Raw genomic sequence first — 18,859 nt, forward strand, 5'->3', positions numbered from 1 at the left:
TTTGAAAGTGTGCGCAATTCTGCCCAGACACGATCGGAGGGAGTATATGATGAGAGCCTTGTTGATCAATTCGGCCCTGGAAAAATTTTGCAAGGCCCAGGGGGTAAATTTTTTTTCAGCCTGGTCTATACATGTTAACAGGAGAGACTGCTTCTACATGGATGGGATACACTTAAATAGAAAGGGTGCAAGAATATTTGCTGATGCTATCGAGGCAGTGTTAGGTGGGTCGTAAAACTGATAGCTTGGGGGAATACAAGGACTAATAGATTAACAGTAGCCACTGGCAGAGGTGAAAGTGATTGTTGCACTGCTTCTATTGGAATGAGCAGCAGCCTGGAAAACAAGATGTAGAGTATTTCAGAGACTGCTGGGAGTCATTGCAGTAAAAGTAAACACATGGGTTGTGTTAGGGTAGCTAATAATAGTAACAGGTGCATGTATACTTGCGTGTACACCAATGCTAGGAGTTTGATAAATAAATTTGATGAATTTCAGGTATTGCTCAAAACATCAAAGGCAGATATTGTTGGGGTATCAGAGACGTTGTCACACAGATATAAGGAATTCAGAACTGAAATTTGGGGAGTACAATGTGTACAGGAAGGATAGGAAGGGAGGAGGGGTTATGTAATTAGTTAAGAAACACACAAAATCCAAGGAAGTGAAGCCAGTTTACATTGCTGGACAGTGCAGTGTCGATTCAGTTTGGTGTGACATAAGAATTGGAGATCAGAACTGAGAGTAGGAGTGTGCTATAGGCCTAATGACTTTAATGAGTATAATAAGAAACTGTACAGGGAAATAGAGTGAGACAGTAAATCAGATAATGGGAGTAATACTCTTGATCTGATTATCAGTAGTGATTCTTCATGCATTAAGAATCTGCAGATAAAGGAACCACTAGGTGGCAGTGGTCACGGTGTGCTAAAGTGGGATTTACTCAAAGAGGTAACTACCATTAAGGATTAAGGGAATGCTTTCGCAAAGGCGACTACAGTGGTTTGAGACAGTATTTAAATTCTATACGGTGGGACCAACTGATGATGTTACCAACAGGAAATTCAAATTGGGAAGCATTCAAAGAATTTATCTTGGAAGCTTCTAGGCTTTACATACCAACTAAGAAATATTGTTTCTCTGCCATATGTCTCATTAGTTCATATGGCAGAGAAAAAAAACGCATGAGATACATATAAATTAATGTGTGAAACGGAAGCCTATGATAGATATAAGCTGGTCTGTAACCAAGTCACAAAGGAGATTAGGCAGGCAAAGGCAGATTATAATAAATCCTTGGCAAAGGATGCAAAGAAAAACAGAAACGAGTTCTTTACCTATGTAAACTGTAGAAGGAAAGGGATGAATCAGATTGGTCAACTGGATATTGATGGTTCAACTGTTGATGATCCTGCTCAGGTGAATAACAAACTAAATGAGTATTTTGCATCTACATTCACCCATGAGGAGTTATTCAGGGAGGGAAATGCCAGAGGTGAGTTAAACTCTGGCAGTGAGCTAGATGATTTTCTAATAACTGAGAGGACAGTGGAGGAGAAATTGTTGAAGATAAACATAAAAAAGGCATCCGGGGTGGATGGGATCTATCCAGTTATATTATAAGAGGCAGCAAAGGAAGTAAGCAAACCCTTAGCCATAATTATTTGGACTCAGGGGGAGGTACCCATGGACTGAATATATGCAAATGTGACCCCAATTCACACAGGAGGATCAAAAGGCTACACAAGCAATTATAGACCTGTTAGTTTAACTTCTGTTCCAGGAAAATTAATGGAGGCACTGGTTAAAGAAGCACTGCAACATCATCTAGACAAGACTTTAGTAATAGCTGGGACACAGCATGGTTTTGTTAAGGGAAAGTCTTGCTTGACCAATTTCATTGGATACTATGATGTGGTCACAAAGGAACTGGATGCAGGGAATAACTTTGATATTATATCTTAGAAAGGCTTTTGATACTGTTGCACATGGAAGACTTCTGATCAAATTGGAGCAATGTGGCATTGGTGGCAAATTGCTGCTATGGATAAAGGAATGGTTGAGGGGGAGAAGACAGAGAGTGGTAATCAATGAACACTGTTTCAATGTGGACTTATGTTATTAATGGAGTCCCTCAGGGTTCAGTGTTGGGTCCATTGTTGTTTTCTGTATTTATAAATAATATTGATGATGGTATATCATGCTTAATGTCCAAGTTTGCAGACGATACAAAGGTTGGCAGGGTTGTTAAGGACACTACTGACATTACGCTGCTGCAAGAGGATCTAGAAAAGTTGAGCAGATGGACTGAGAGTTAGCAAATGAAGTTTAACATTGACAAATGTAAAGTACTTACATATGGGAAATAGTAACCCCAGAGTAACGTATCAACTCTTCGCTACTATACTGACAGTGGTAGAGAACGAAAAGAACCTGGGGATAATTGTGCAGGCAGATATGAAGTTTTCTGAGCACTGCAGATGGGCTGCAAGAGTAGCTCATGGTGTCTTGTCAATGATATACAGGAATTTTTGTAGCAGGGATAAGGAGGTGATGTAGAGCTTTTGGAATGAGTACAGAGAAGAGCAACATGATTAGTGAATGGAATGAAGGATTGCTCTTACGAAGAAAGGCTGCAGTTTTGCAAATTGCAGTGTCTGGAGACTAAACACCTGCAAGGTGATTGGATTGAGGTGTATAAAGCCTTGAATGGTTTCAGCAAGCTCAATGCTGATGAGATTCTTCCTCTTGCTCAGAATAATCACCTGAGAGGGCATGAATTCAAATTGAGGAAAGACAGATGTGGATAGATGTGTGGAAGTTTGCCTTTATCCAGCGGGTAGTTGGTTGGTGGAACAGACTTCCATTCCTTGTCGGCATCTCCATAGCCAGGTGGGCAGGAGCGGCAGTGCGTAGCACACGCTTCTTGATTTGACCGGTGTTCGAGCCCATGACCACCAAATACAGAGGATGTGGATAGGTAAGGGAATGACCACCGCATATCCCCAGAGCAATATGGCCTTAGTTGATAATGCTCCTAAAAACCAAATAACAACAACATCCATCCTTTGTTGTGGAAGTCGATAGCCTAAATAAATTTAAGGTTGAGCTGGACAGGTATTTGGAACGAATGGAGGGGTGAAATTGGAGTGTTTTTTTTTCTTTTTTTTTTCTTTTTGTTTTTTTTTTTTTTTTTTTTTGGCTGATGCTGCCTAAGCTTGCTTTCTTGCATCATATGCCTGTACTAATGCTAACCTCGAAGTTTTTGTTTAGCCCCAGCTATATCCTGATGAAGTATGTTAGCGGTGGGACTGCATAGGTGTTTATGGCTTTAACTGCATTCCCTCCATTCAGGTTTACTTTGAGCAGGCTTCTGAGTCTCTGGTGGTAATTTTTGGTTAGGCAGTCCTTGTTCTCACTTTGCTCTACCTTCTGAGCCTACATCATCCCCAGCTATTTGTAGGTCTCTTCCTGTCATGGCTTCAATCTCTTTTTTTTCCAGTCTTTAGCTGGTAGTTTTGGCTGATCAATTTTCTCTGATGCAATCCATGGATCTTGCATTTGTCTAGACCAAATTCCCTTCTGATACCATTACTGAATTCTTCAGTAGTCCGGATTACTTGCTGGAGTTTCTTCTCAGTTGCCACATAGAGCTTGATGTCATCCATGTACATCAGGTGGGAGAGAGTATACAGGTTTTTACTTCTTTGAGTTTATGTCCATACTTGCTGTTGTTGAGCACGGTGGATCATGGATTGAGTGCTCAACAGAACCACAGTGAGCTAAGGACATCTCCCTAAAAATTGCCTCTCCTCTTGGGATCAGTTTGGTTATGATATTCTTAACCTTGATGGTGGTATTCCATTTCACCATGGTTGCTTCTAGGAAGTTTGTCACTGTCATATTGACTTTGTAGATCTTCAACATCTATATTAGCCAGCTACGAGGCATGGAGTTTGAAGATCTTGTGATAATCGATTTAGGCCATGTACAGGTTGGGTGCTTCTTGTATGCTTGCTCTATGATTGTATCATCATTGGTTAATTGCTCCTTACAGCCTTTGCTCATCTGCTTGTATCATTCTGCTGTTTGGTCAAAATGTTCTGTCTCTCAAAGTGGTCTGATATCTTCTTGGTTATTCAACTGGTTATGATCTGGTACATCATTGAGAGACAGGTGATTGGCCTGTCTTTTGCCAGGTTTCTTGTATTTTGATCTTTAGCTTTCACTTATGTGATTCCTGGAGTAAGTAAGAAACTCTGGGATTGTCTCTGTGTGGCTTATCATTCGGCGAACTGGTCGGTTAGGTGTGTGTGTGTGAGTGAGTGAGCTTCTTGTACCAGTAGTTGTGGATGTTATCTATTACTGGGGTTTGCCAGAATGAATTTCAATTGCCATTGTTCAGTCCATCTGCCTAATTTTTCTAGATCCTGTTGCAATAGCATACCTCCATTACTGTAATTAACTTTTTCTTCCAACTCATGTATTAATCATCTTGGTAAAACACCTCCCACCATTCCCAACACGCTCCATTCAATGCCTCCTGTGGTCTTCCGTCAAAAGGATGTCAGAAGGATTTTGACAAATCTTGATGCTAAGAAAGCTCCGGGTCCCGATGGTATTTCTCCACTTGTTCTCAAAACCTGTGCTCCTGAACTTACCCCTATTCTTTGCTGCCTTTTTTCACTTTCTTATTCCAAAGGTATTTTTCCTTCTGCTTGGAAATTTGCTCATATCCAGCCAGTTCCTAAAAAGGGTGACAAATCCCTACCATCCAGTTATCGTCCCATTGCAATTACTTCTACTCTTTATATCAAAGGCTTTCGATCGTGTTTGGCATAAAGGTCTTCTAAACAAGCTTCCATCTTATGGTTTGCCAACTGTTTTTAGTAATTGGTTATCCAGTTTTCTCTCTGATCGCTCACTGAGGGTGATGGTAGATGGCTCTCTGTCTTCTAACTTCTCCATTAATGCCAGTGTCCCCCAAGGTTCAGTTCTTTCACCGACTCTTTTCCTCTTGTATATTAATGACCTTCTTCCATTGACTGGAAATCCTATCCATAGTTTTGCCGATGATAGCTTCAACTTCTCGAAAATCTGCTACCAATTCCTTAAATGCCGATCTTCGGGTAATTCTCCAGTGGGGCAAAGACAACTTAGTCGATTTCAATCCTTCTAAAACTCAGTTTTGTCTTATATCTCGCCAAAAGGATTCTTCTGCTCCTATGCTTATCTTTAGTGACACTCCGATTTCTAGGCAAAATGATATATCTCTTTTGGCGATTACCCTGACTTCTAATCTCTCTTGGCACAAACACATTACAAATATTGCTTCCTCTGCATCTAAAAAACTTGGTTTTCTCTTTTGCTCTCGGCATTACTTTTCTTCCAAACAGCTGCTCACTCTGTATAAATTGCAAATTCGCCCTGCCATGGAGTATTGTTCCCACATCTGGAGTGGTGCCCCCAAAACCTCTCTCAGGCTTCTTGATTCCATTCAGAAGAGGGCAGTTAAGTTAATTAATGATTCATCTCTAACAGAGTCTCTCCACTCGCTGTGTCATAGATGTACTGTTTCTGCTACATGCCTCTTCTACAGATACTTCCATGGGCACTGTTCTTCTGAATTGGCTTCTATAATTCCCGCTCTCTCTTTCAAAACAGTCCGAACACATGCTGCCACCAGCCAACATCCATTTACTGTCCAACCTCAAACTCACAGAACCAACTTTTCATCTTCCTCGTTTATTCATTCAACTGCCGTTTTCTGGAACAACCTTCCTTCATACGTATTTCCTGAAAATTACAGTCTACAGAAGTTCAAGTCCAATATCAACAAATATCTTCTTTCGTCTTTTCAGTCTCCAACCCAAGCACGGTACTAAGTACCATAGGAACTAATACCTCTCGTGTTTGGGGTTTACATAAAAAAAAAAAAAAAAAATCTGTGAGAGGTCATTAGTAATAACAAAAGCCTAAACCAGTTTCTCAAAAGCATCTCAACCATTTGTGTCTGTGTGACTAAAAAACAGAAACCAGCTGGAGTTGTGAACATTAAATTCACCAAGGAAAATTACCTCACTGTTAGGAAAGTTGGCCTGGAGAAAGTCAAGTTGCAATGAGAGGAAGTCAATGAGTTCCAAGTGATTAGTGGATTTGGGAGAACGGTAGAGACAACAGATGAATCTGACAGAATGAAGAGAGTTTAAGCCAGAGAAAATCAAAAAGAGGAGATTGCAAATTACCAAATCTCTGACATGGGATGTCAGAACGGACATATGCACAAGTACCACATTTGAGGCGAAAGGAATCATACAACGAATAATTTCGGTAAGTGAGATGAGCAGTTGTTGATTCAGCATATCACAATGACTGAGATTCTGTCAGAAAAGTACATGGGGTTTGCCAGACTGTAAGTGGAAATTGACATCAGTGAGACCATGTATATTTGTGAAATGAACTAGGAAGTGTTTGCACTTTTTGCACTTCTGTCTAGATGATCCTGCATTACTTCTTTAACCAATTACTTCATTATTTTCTCTGGAACAGAAGCTAACAGGTCTGTGCCATCGTGTGTAGCACACCTGATAGGATGGCCGTCCTCCCCACACTAGGTGGAAAAGACCTGGGTTTTTAGCATTAGCATTAGTAGATGTATATGATGCAAGATACCAAGCATATATAGCCAAAAAAAAAAAAACCTTCCCATTTCACCCATCCATTCACTCCAAAAGTTTGTCTAGCCTTCAATTTATTTAAGCTGTCACTTGCACAATGACAATTAGCATCCTATTGGCTAAAGGCAAATTTCCACACATCTATTCTACAACTGTATCTCCCCAATTTTTTATTTATGACCCTCAGGTGTGGAATCTGAGCAAGAGGAAGAATCCCATCAGCAGTGAGCCTGCTCAAACCACTCAAGGCTTTAATACCTCCATCTGGTCACCCCATGGGTGCCTAGTCTCCAGTGCTTCAATTTGCAGAACTTAAGCCTATCTTGGTAACAGCAACCCTTTGTTTCCCTCTCCAATCTTTTTGCCCTTCTCTGATGTAGTACTCAGTGTGTGGCCTGACCATTGTGTTATACAAGGGGATAATCACCTCATTATCCCTGCTAGCAAAATTCCTATATATCAGTGGTTCCCAAACTTTCTGAGCCCATGCCTCCCTTGACTTGTAAAATTTTCCCTGTGCTTCCATTGAAGTAAAACGTCTATAATTGTGCAATTTCTTATTTTTAATATGTTAATACAATAATTGTTAACATGAAATAATAATCAAGATATTAATTTATTCTTAGAAAACATTAATGTGATGTATAAGCTTGCTTTTTATTGCATAATTCATCAAACCTAGAAAAAGAAATGGCGACACATATTTCTTTTTCAACATTTAATTGTGATCTGTACTTCGATTTAATGACCCCCAATGCCAAAAACCCAACTTCACAAAGGTAAGATCTTGCAAATGGCACTAGTATTCGCAAAGTTTAATTCCTACATTCTGGGTATTCGTGTTTTGCTAAACACCAACAATTATGTAAAGATAACAATGAAATCTTTGCTTTCAGTGTGAAGTCTGATGTGAGACCAACAAATTGTTCTTCTTCAACAGTAGATAAATTTGATGGAGACTTTGTATTGAAGGGACCTCTAATCTGTATGTACTCTTCAAAATTTTCTGTAAACTATTTCTCAAATGTGCATGGATTGTGATAAATGCTCAACAATTACTGATTTTAATTCTTCATTTTGATGTAAAAAATTGAATGTAAAAGTGGGAAGGAATCATTTTACCTTCTTTTATTTTTTTTCTTCCAAAGTTTAAAGGCTAAAACTTTGTCTGACAGTTGTAGAATATTGGTGTCATTTCCTTGAAGAGATAAATTATGTGAATTTGAATTAATTGAATATTTTTATCAAAAATATCACAAAGATAAACAACTTAGAAACAAAATCATTGTTTACAAAGTCTTCAGCATTACAGTGGGATTCTTTGAGAAGATATGAATGGAACTCCATTCTCAGTTCATATATGTGTGATATGACATTGCCACGAGAAATCCAGCGAGAGTTACAAATGTATAGTAAAGAAGTATACTCAGTCTCCATGTCAATATATTTAAAACAGTCTGTCTTCTGTGGACGTGTTTTGATAAATCTCACTATTTCAATTACTGTTTGTAGAACTTTGTTTAGAGTGGGGCTCAGATATTGAGATTCAAGTGCTTCTCTGTGAATAATGAAGTGTGACCACACTGCATTAGGTGCTTTCTTACATATAAGCACTTGTAGTCCAGTCTGATAACCTGACATGGAATGACTACCAGCTGTACAAATGCCAACATATCTGGTCCAGCCAATTTTGTTTTCAGCCATGAAAGTATCTACGAACAAATCTTCAGCTTTCATACCGTGATTAATAGTTTTGCAGAACAATAGGTCTTTAACAAATTTATCACTGTCTGTAAACCGTACACAACATATTAGATGGGCTTCATTGTGGCTATCAGTTGCTTCATCCAGCTGAATGCCAAATTCATTGCCTTTTAATTTTTTAATTAATTTATATCTTCAGCAATATCTTGTATTTGGCGATTGATAGTGTCATCTGACAATGCACATTTAAGAGTTGTTTAGCTTCAGATTCTCCAATCATTATAGAAACCACATTAATTGCTGCTGGTAAAATAAGCTCATTTAGAGTAGCAAAATGCAACCTTGTATGATTCTATAGGAGGTTTTTTGGGGATGCTAATTTGCTTCAAAAATGTATTTTTTGTGCATTCATTCCTTGCAATTTGTGGGCAAAATTTTGCGAGGTTTATCTACCAAATTGATGTGAACACTTTCTAAGTGTCATTTCAATTTGTTGGGAAGCATGCTCTCTGCAGCCAACACATTGAAGCAGATAGCACATTGAGGATGTTCTTCATTGTCCACTATTGTGCATTTGAATCCAAAGTTTAAATAACTGTCATCATATTTTCTATATTTCTGTTTCCTTTGTCTTTTGACTCTGTTTTGTTTAAATCACAGTTTTTATTCATATTAAAATTTTTTCCATCATGGTCAACAATAAAAAAAATAATAAATTGAAAAACAAGAAACAAGTACGCGACGTAACACTGTTTTTTTTTTTTTTTTAATATAGTTACTTTTAACATATGCACAACACTAGTCTAATATAAGCTACACTACCAGTAACTCACCATATGTAAAATGTTAACATTCGTATGTGATTCTAAATCCACATACACTTAGACCAAATGATTGATTGTACTTTGAATGTGTGGTTATTTACATTAATAATACAGATCAAATAGTAGTTGATATCTAATATAAAAAAATCATTCTAAATACATTTTAATATTTACTGTGGAAATCTTTCATAAACTATTACATCGTCCGGGACACCACTAGTAAATTATGGCACCTCCCCAGGGCATCGCGATGCACAGTTTGAGAAAACCACTGCTATTTATCATTGACAAGACCAAATGAGATACTCTTGTAGTCCATCTGCACTGCTCAGAAAACTTCATATTTGATTGCACAATTACCCCCAGGTCTTTTCATTCTTCACTACATTGAGTGTAGTACCCCACAGTTGGTATGTTACTCTGGGGTTACTGCTATCCATATGCAGTATTTTGAATTTGTCAATATTAAACTTCACTTCAGTTGCTACCACTCAGGCCATCTGCTCAACGTTTTTAGATCCTGTTGCAGTAGCATATCATCCTTACTGTCATTAACAACTCTACAAACCTTCATATCATCTGCAGCTTGGACATTAAGCCTGATATATCTTCTTCAATATCATTCATAAATACAGAAAACAACAATGGGCCCAACATGGACTCCTGGGGAACTCCACTAATAACATTGACCAAACGACTGATTGATGATGTTAAAATTGGTAGAGTAGTTAATGATCACTGTCAAGCTGAGCTTCCTCAGAGAGACCTAGATAGACTTCAGGAATGGTCTGAAAAATGGCAGCTATGCTTTAATCCAACAAAGTGTAAGGTATTACACCTGAAACAGTAATCCCAAAATAACTTATTCACTTGGTGGACTTCAACTAAACCCAGTACTGGAGGAAAGGGACTTGGGTGTTATGATACGGTCAGACATGAAATACTTTGAGCATTGTAAACAGGTTCCAAGGAAAGCCCATGGTGTCCTTTCAATGATCTATTGAACTTTTGCAAGTAGAGATAGGGATGTGATAATCCCATTATATAAGGCTTTTGTTAGACCACACTTGGAATACTGTGTTCAAGTATGGAGACTGCACCTAGAGAAAGACATCGAGCTTCTTGAAAGGGTGCAAAGGCGGGTAACTCGCCTGGTGAGATCGGCAAAGGGGGCATTCTTATGAAGAACGACTTTGAATATGTAGGTTGCAGAGTTTGGAAACTAGACACCTTAGAAGAAATTTGATGATGTTAGAACTAGGGCACATAAATTCAAGTTACGGGGGGAAATGTTTAGATTGGACTGCAGGAAGTTTTATTTTAGCCAGCGAGTTATAAATTACTGGAATAAGTTGCCTATATGGGTGGTAGAGGCTGACAGTTTGGGGAAATTCAAAGGTCACCTGGATAGTACCTTCGGGTCAGGGAAGTGCATATGATGATAGGTTTAATTTCCTTTTCTTTAATTAATTATTATTATTGTTATTTATATTATTTTTTTTATTCATTGTTTTATTCGGGTTTTTTTTTTTTTTTTTTTGCTGTTTCAGCATAAGCCATAGGCTTTCTTGCACCATGTGGCCATTACTAATACTAATTGGTCCATAAAGAGCAGTGTCCATTGATTACCACTCTCTTGTCTTCTCCCATTCAACCATCCTTTTATCCATTGTGCAATAACAGGAGGAATTTTTTATGGGCCTTTTTCACAATGTTGCTAAGTTAGTCAGAATCAAGTCCAGCAAGAGTAGCATTATTTTTTTCCTTCCTGAAATTCAGATTTTTCGTCCAATAAACAGAAAATCAACTTCAGAATACAATTTATAGATAATATACACTGAGTAATTTGACCTGAGTCGCTGCTGTTCCTACTACAACCCTACTGGTCTGTAATTTCTCTTGTCACTCTTTGATCCCTTTTGTGAATTGGGGATACATTTACACATCTCCAGTCCATGGGGACTTCCTCTGAATCCAAAGAGGCTCTCATATTTATGGCTGATAGTTTGCTTACCTTGTTATCTGCCACCCTTAATATAAGTTGATAGATCCCATCTACCACAGGTACACTTTTTTTAAGTTCGACTTCAACAGTTTTTATTCCATTTTCTTCTTAGTTATTACAGAATCATTCAGCTTCCTATTGCAGTTTAATAAACTACTTTATCTGATAGAGGTGTATAAAGCCTTGAATGGTTTAAGCATGCTCAATGCTGATGGAATTCTTCCTCTAGCTCAGAAAAATCACCTGAGAGGGCATAAATTCAAATTGAGGAAAGACAGATGTAGGATAGACGTGCGGAAATTTGCCTTTAGCCAGCGGGTGGTTGGTTGGTGGAACAGACTTCCATCCCTTGTGGTGGAGGTTGATAGCCTAAATAAGTTTAAGGCTCAGCTGGACAGGTATTTTGAACGAACAGAGGGGTAAAGTGGAAGTGGTTTTTTTTTTTTTTTTTTTTTTTTGGCTGATGCTGCATAAGCTTGCTTTCTTGCATCAAATGCCTCTACTAATGCTAATGCTACTTCAATCCACTTTCCTAAAGAATTCATCATGTGTGAATGTAGATGCAAAATAGTCATTCAGTTTGCTAGCAACCTGAGCAGAATCATAAGCAGTTGAACCATCGATATCAGTTGTACCAATGTGATTCATCCTCTACTTTTTAGAGCTTATTAGCATTAGTAGAGGCACATGATGCAAGAAAGCAAGCTCATACACCATCAACCAAACAAACAAACAAAAAAAAATCCCTTCCCATTTTACTGATCCATTCATTTGAAATGTTTGTCTAGAATTTATTTAAGCTATCAACTTCCACAACAACAGATGGAAGTTTGTTCCAGCAATTAACTACCCACTGGCTAAAGGCAAACTTCTGCACATCTATTCTACAACTGTCTTTCCTCAGTTTGATTTTATGCCCCCTCATGTTTGTAATCTTACCAAGAGGAAGAATCCCATTAGCATTAAGCCTGCTGAATCCATTCAAGGTCTTATATACCTCACTCGGATTGTCTCACAGGTGACTAGTCTCCAGAAGTTGCCAGTTGCAGAACTTAAGCCTGTCTTCACAAGAGCACCCCATTGTTCCCTTCACCAGTCTTGTTGCCCTTCTCTGTACTCGTTCTAGCAACACTACATCCTTCCTAAAATAATACTTCCAGATCTGTATGCAGTACTCAAGGTGTGGCTTGACCATTGCCTTGTACAAGGGGATAATTACCTCCTTATCCATGCTTGCAAAATTCCTGTATGTCATTGACAAGACCCCACAACCTAGCAGACTCTGGCAGCCTGTCTGCACTGTTCAGAAAACTTCATATCTGATTGCACAATTACCCCTAGGTCTGTTTCATTCTCCACTGCCCTGAGTGTAATACTACATAGTTGGTACAGTTCTCTGGGGTTACTGCTACTCATATGCAGTACTTTGCATTTGTCAATGTCAAACTGCAGTTGTCATTTCTCAGCCCATCTACCCAACTTTTCCAAATCCTGTTGCAGCAGTAGCATGCTGTGATTACTGTTATTAACAACCCTGCCATCCTTTGTATCATCTGCATGCTTTGACATTAAATTTGATAAACCTTCATCAATATCATTGATAATATACAAAACAACAATGGGTCCAACGCCGAACTCTGAGGGATGCCGCTAATAACATAAGTCCATGTTGAGCAGTACCCATCGATTACCACTCTCTATTGTTGTTGTTGTTATTTGGTTTAGAGCAGCATTAGCAACTAAAGCCATATTGCTCCACCACTCTATCTTCTCCCACTCAACCATCCTTTTATCCATTGTAACAACTTGCCATCTTAATGCCATACTGCTCCAATTTGTGCAGTAGTCTTCCATGTGCAACAGTATCAAAAGTTTTCCTGAAATCTAAGTATATGATATTGTGGGGGGGGAGGGATTATGAATAAAGGATCTTTAACTTTATATATTTTTATATTGTTTGTCCCTTTACATATATTTTTTTTTCTATAATCTATCCTTAACTATTTATCCTTATTTATATATTTTTATTCTAATCTATACTCTTGGCTATTTCTTTCCCCCTTTACCTTGGAACCACAAAGGCTGTTGTTTTTATTTCTTTATTCCTTTAAACAGGGGGGGTCCTCACTTCCCTTCCAAGGCCCACATGCTACCTGCTGCATAATATATTATTTTCATTGATTTTATCTTGTTTGTTAATCAGAAGATCCAAGTACTGAGGACTTTATTTTATTATTTTTCTCTTTATACTAGCTTCCCTAGCTTGGATAGTTCATACTACTAATTATAGCTCTGAGGTGTCAGTCTATTAAGATGAAACAAGGGATATTAACATTACAAGGATTTATTTACCATTTGTACAACAATTATTTACACATTCTAAATTATTCATGATATCAAAACTTTTTTCAACACAGTAATTATTATTTAGTTAGTATGAATCAGAGCTGTGATACTCAATACGTTCTACGTTGATAATAATATTTGTAAAATAATAAGAGTTTACCTCAATATAGTTGTCGATTTTTTCGTTTTTTCCATTTTAATTTCTGGAGGGTATCATACGGAAGTGTTCTACATACTATATTGAGGTAAACTCCTCTTATTATTTTACAAGTAATTATGATTATACATGAAATGGTGTCCTCCCTTAATCACTCTTCTTAAACAATTCATAAACTTCCACTGTGTTCTCAATACAAAATCTTAAATATTCTATCCTATACACTTTTATATGGTCATATATATATATAACCTTACAAACATATACTGAATAACTCCAATAATTTTTCACTCTCTCTTACATACTCTATGGAGGAAATTTCTACTGAATACAATTCACTCCATTAATAGCAATTAGACAATTCATGATAACAACTCTTTTACTTTTAACACATTAATTAAGTTTCTTATCAATACCTCTAATCACAGATAAGTAACATTCACTCACTCTCTTTCTCTCTCTATATTTCTATTATATCTTATTCCTATCCTTACAATATAGTAGTCATCACGTTACAATACTTCTCAAACTGTCCTGTCCAATTTTCTCCCATGGATTTCTTTACAATACCATTCTCGTTAATAAAATTCATTAAACTGACTTACTTGATCTCTTTCCCCTCTACCTGGAAGAGTAGTTGATTTCTGGTCCTTCACAGGTGCTTCCTCTCCAGCTTGGGCTTCAGCTGATCCGCTAGGCTTACGGCTCTTTTCTGCCTCCACGTCGATCTTCCCACACTCAGGGCTACTGTTTTGTTTTTTTCTTCCGTTAAAAGTTCGAACTGGCTTTCCTTACGTTGATCATACTGCCTTTCGCTATTACCTTTACCCACTAAACTATCATAATCGGACTTTCTGTACGCGTTTCCCGCACTCCCAAAATATCTTTCCGCCACTCTCTCACGCCTCTCCCCGGGATTCTCCTCCGGATCCTTTCCTTTCAGGTTTCAGGACTCCGACTCTTGGGCTCTCGTCTCCTCTCTGCATCACCTTTTTGTTTCAAACTCTCTTCCGTATTTTTCATCCAATCATTTGGTAGTCCTCCATCTCTCCTTAATTTCATTCGCTCATTTCTTAATTCTTTTTTCTACGTCGTCTCGACCTGCGTCTGGTAGGTCGAGCTCCCTTCTTTGTGTCGAGAACATCTGGGCGCTACATCATCACTAGAATTTTATCTGGGATGCCTGCTACCACTTACCTCTTCCATCACGCTTCCTTTCAAGTTACCGCCCTTGAAATTATTGAGTGCCTTCCGTGTCTGCCTGTTTGTACTTTGTTTACAGCTCGAACACGGTGTGCTCTCTGATCTTGAGTCTTCCTTTTCTGATGGAGTCCGAAACCGTTCTAGGGTATGGGTGTTCTTTTGTCCCCTCCTCCCGTAAGTTTGGTACAGCCCTACATTCTGTAAACAAAAGCCGCATCAAAACTGGCCTACCCATTGTATTACAGTTCGGTCAGCGCCCCTCCTGCTGCTACGCTAATCCGGTCCCTTTTGAATCTACACAGCGCAAGCAAATCTGCTGAGTGCTTATCTGTTTTAAACATTAGATATTTTCCAAAAATATGGTAAATTTTAAATTCCTAATATATATGTAAGAATAGTTCTTACAATATAAAATTATTTTTTTGCATTCAGTTCCTATGTGACCACATCATGGTATCCAGTCAAATTGGTCAGACAAGACTTCCCCTTGACAAACCCATGCTGTTGAATTATTACTGCTGTCTTGTTTAGATGATCCTTCAATGCTTTTTTCACTAGTGACTCCATTATTTTATCTGAAACAGATGTTAAACTAACAGGTCTGTAATTACTCGTGTCACCTTTTGATCCCCCTTTCTGAATTGGAGATACATTTGCACATCTCCACTCCGTGGGGACTTCCCCCGAGTCCAAGGATGCTCTCATAATTATGATTAAGGGTTTGCTTACTTCCTTTGCCACCTCCTTTAATATAACTGGATAGATCCGATCTACCCCAGACGCCTTTCTTGTTAACTTCAACAATATCTCCTGCACTTTTCTCTCAGTTATTACAATATCATTTAACTCCTTGTTAGAGTTTGATAAACATCTGGCCCTCTCATCCTTGAATAACAGAAGTCTCTACTCTTTTTCTTTGCATCCTTTGTCAAAGATTTTTCATAATCTGCCTTCGCCTGCCTAACCTCCTTTGTGACTTGATTACAGACAAGCTTGTATCTACCATTGGCTTCTGTGTCGCCTGACAATTTATGTGAATCCCATGCTTTTTTTCTTCTCTGCCACAAGCCTCATTAGTTCATCTGACATCCGTTTGGGCCTAAACTTAAAGCAGTATTTCTTAATTGGAACAAAAAGCCTAGTAGCTTCCAAAAATTACTTCCTTGAATGTTTCCCATTTAGAATTTGCTGTTGGTAACAGCATCAGTTGGTCCCACTGTATAGAACCTAAAAAATCTCCGAGACCAGTGTAGTCGCCTTTACGAAAGCAAAAACCCTTCCCTTTACCCCTGGTGGTAGTTACATCTTTAAGTAAATCCCACATCAGTACACTGTGCTCACTGCCCCCTAGTGGTTCCGTTATCTGGAAATTCTTAATGCATGAATAATCACTACTGATAATCAGATCAAGTGTGTTATTCCCTCTTGTGCCTCTCTAACATGCTGCTGTAGAAAACATTCATCCAATAAATCCATAAAAGCGTTGCTATTGTGCGAGTGACCAACCCACTAGTTCCAGTCTATATCTGGGAAGTTAAAATACCCATTATAAGACATTATGGTGTACTCGCTCACTCTGTTTATCTGTACAGTTGTTCGTTGTACTCATCTGAATCATTTGGCCCATAACACGCTTCTCTTAATTTTGCTTTCCCGGTGGTTATTTCACACCAAATTGACTCAAAATTGCATTGTCCACCCATGTCAACTGGATCCACTTCCTTAGATTTTATGTGTTTCTTAACTAACAACCTAATCCCTCCTCCCTTTCTATCCTTTCAGTACATATTGTACTCCCCAAATTCGAATTCTGCATTCAATATACAGTCGATTCTGGTTAATTGGGATACATCGGGACAAATCACTTTGTCCCGATTAAGCAGCTGCCCCAATTAAGCAAAATTTTAATGAGCTGAAAAGCACATTCTAATGGAGGCAAAAAAGGTATGAATAAAATAAAGGGAATGTGGCATTTAAAGAAAGCACACTGTATTTAAGTTATATTGGTACAAACATTTATTTAAAAATAACTAAAGCTAAAAGCAAACAAAATGTACATATGTAAAATGAAGATACAGTACAGAATAATGTCCGTGTCGAGCACTGGTTACACATTACTTAAGGGTTCTTACTTTGAAAAAAATTATGAAGTATACCTGGACGTGTTCTCTTTATGGACTGCAATTGAACAAAGTTGCCGCAGATATCTAATGCTGATAAAGGACTGCCTTCATTGCCTTCCTGCATGAAATAACATCTCAATTCAGCGCTACATTTCCTGGCATTCTGGTTAGTCACTCGCTTAGGTATATCATCATCATCATTTTCTTGGTCTTTTGGATGTCCCTGAGTGTTTTTCCTCAATTTATTCAATAATCGTTTCCTCATAATCTTCATTTTCATCGTGGCATTGAAGGTTATCGTCAATCGTTAAAAATTCTTCACAGTTTTGGACCTGTTGCAGTTCCAAAGCCATTTCATTTTCTGTACAGGTTATAGCATCTGAATCACAATTAGTTGTGAAACCACATTTAGCAAAACAATTCCGAATTGTTTTGCTGCTTATTCCTCACCAGCTATCAGCAAAAAATTGTATAGCTTTTAACATCGAAACTTTTGCACTAACCTCTATTGATTTTGAAGATGATGTCAGCAGATTTTCCTCAATTGCTTCATGGATATGATTAACCAGCTATTCGCGATAATAGGTCTCAAATTTTTTATAATTCCCATGTCCATAGGCTGTATCAGGGATGTGGTGTTAGGGGGTAAAAATTCCAGTTCAATAGTTTTTTAAACCAGCTACATTAGAGCGTGCTGTGCAGTTGTCCAATATCAACAGAATTTTTCTGGACTGCCATTGCAGTACTGCTTCCCAGTTCGTTAGCCATTGCGTAAAAATATATGTGGTCATCCACGCCATCTTATTGGCATAATACAAAACTGGCAAACTGCCTATTGTAAGCCCCTTGAAACAACGAGGTTTAGCATTTTTTACCAATAACCAAAAGTTTAAGTTTATCATTTCCCGACAGGTTTGAGCAGCACAACACTGTTACACGATCCATTGTTTTCTTTGAACCGGGCAGTGTTATGTGTTGATAGCTGAGGGAACCATCCGGCGTAACACGATAATATCGGCATTGTAAATGTCATCCCCACTAAATATATTAAGTAACTGGCAGTTTTTCAGATTTCCATTGCTCAGCACTCGTAGCATCAGCACTGTCCTTCTCGCCATGTGTTTTTTGTAACTAATGTCATGTCTACACTTCCATCGAGACAACAAACCATCCGCTGCTATGAAATTTACGTGACCTAGCTTTTTGGCCAACTCTTCTGACTTCATTTTTAGCATTGGGCCGCTTACACACACTCCTCATTTAGATACAGTGGAAAACCATTGATTCAAAGCATCTTCGATGTCTGGATCTTTGCCTTCCCTCTTTTGCTTATGAGATGTTTTCTTTAAATTCACGTGCAACGTCCACTCCTCTCTAAGTTTTTCTTGTTGCTGTAGCAGTTGTGAAATTGTAGATTTTGTCACCTTTAATATCTCCCAGCTGATGATGACTGATATTAGGAGGTTGACTTTTTATCTTGTCAAGAATAGCGATTTTTTTCTGAAAGCGACAAATCTTTACGTGGCATCTTGACAGGGGTCTTAAATGTACTGAAAAAAGGGGGGGGGGGAACCAAAATCAGTGCACTGTTTGGTACAGTGTTTAATCTATTCTAACCCACAAGATGTATATATATGTACCTAGTGTGATCGTAAACAACTGGAAACAAAATTTCTTCAGAATTCAATTACCATGACACAGAACAAATGTAAAACAGCCACTGTACAGCACTACTTTGCAATAAGTGACTCAGCTGCTGCCCGCATGATCTCTTTGTCACGAACCATCTAAATTAGTTTATTGTTCAATAAACTATATTT

At 38.2% G+C, this 18,859-nt stretch overlaps 1 protein-coding gene and 1 non-coding gene across 2 annotated transcripts in view; one reads left to right on the plus strand and one right to left on the minus strand.

Annotated features, from left to right (window-relative positions):
• The window catches only part of LOC150084478 (uncharacterized), an 804,913-nt gene that overhangs the window by 688,827 nt on the left and 97,227 nt on the right, over positions 1-18,859 (plus strand). The window lies entirely within an intron of this gene.
• LOC150084480 (small nucleolar RNA SNORD42) lies at positions 9,016-9,078 on the minus strand. Its single transcript, XR_016547141.1, has one exon. It is a non-coding gene; the product is annotated as a small nucleolar RNA SNORD42 (small nucleolar RNA).

Source organism: Mastigoproctus giganteus, chromosome 6 (genome assembly GCF_048544385.1).
Source record: "Mastigoproctus giganteus isolate SK-2022 chromosome 6, ASM4854438v1, whole genome shotgun sequence".
Taxonomy (NCBI): Eukaryota; Metazoa; Arthropoda; class Arachnida; order Uropygi; family Thelyphonidae; genus Mastigoproctus; species Mastigoproctus giganteus.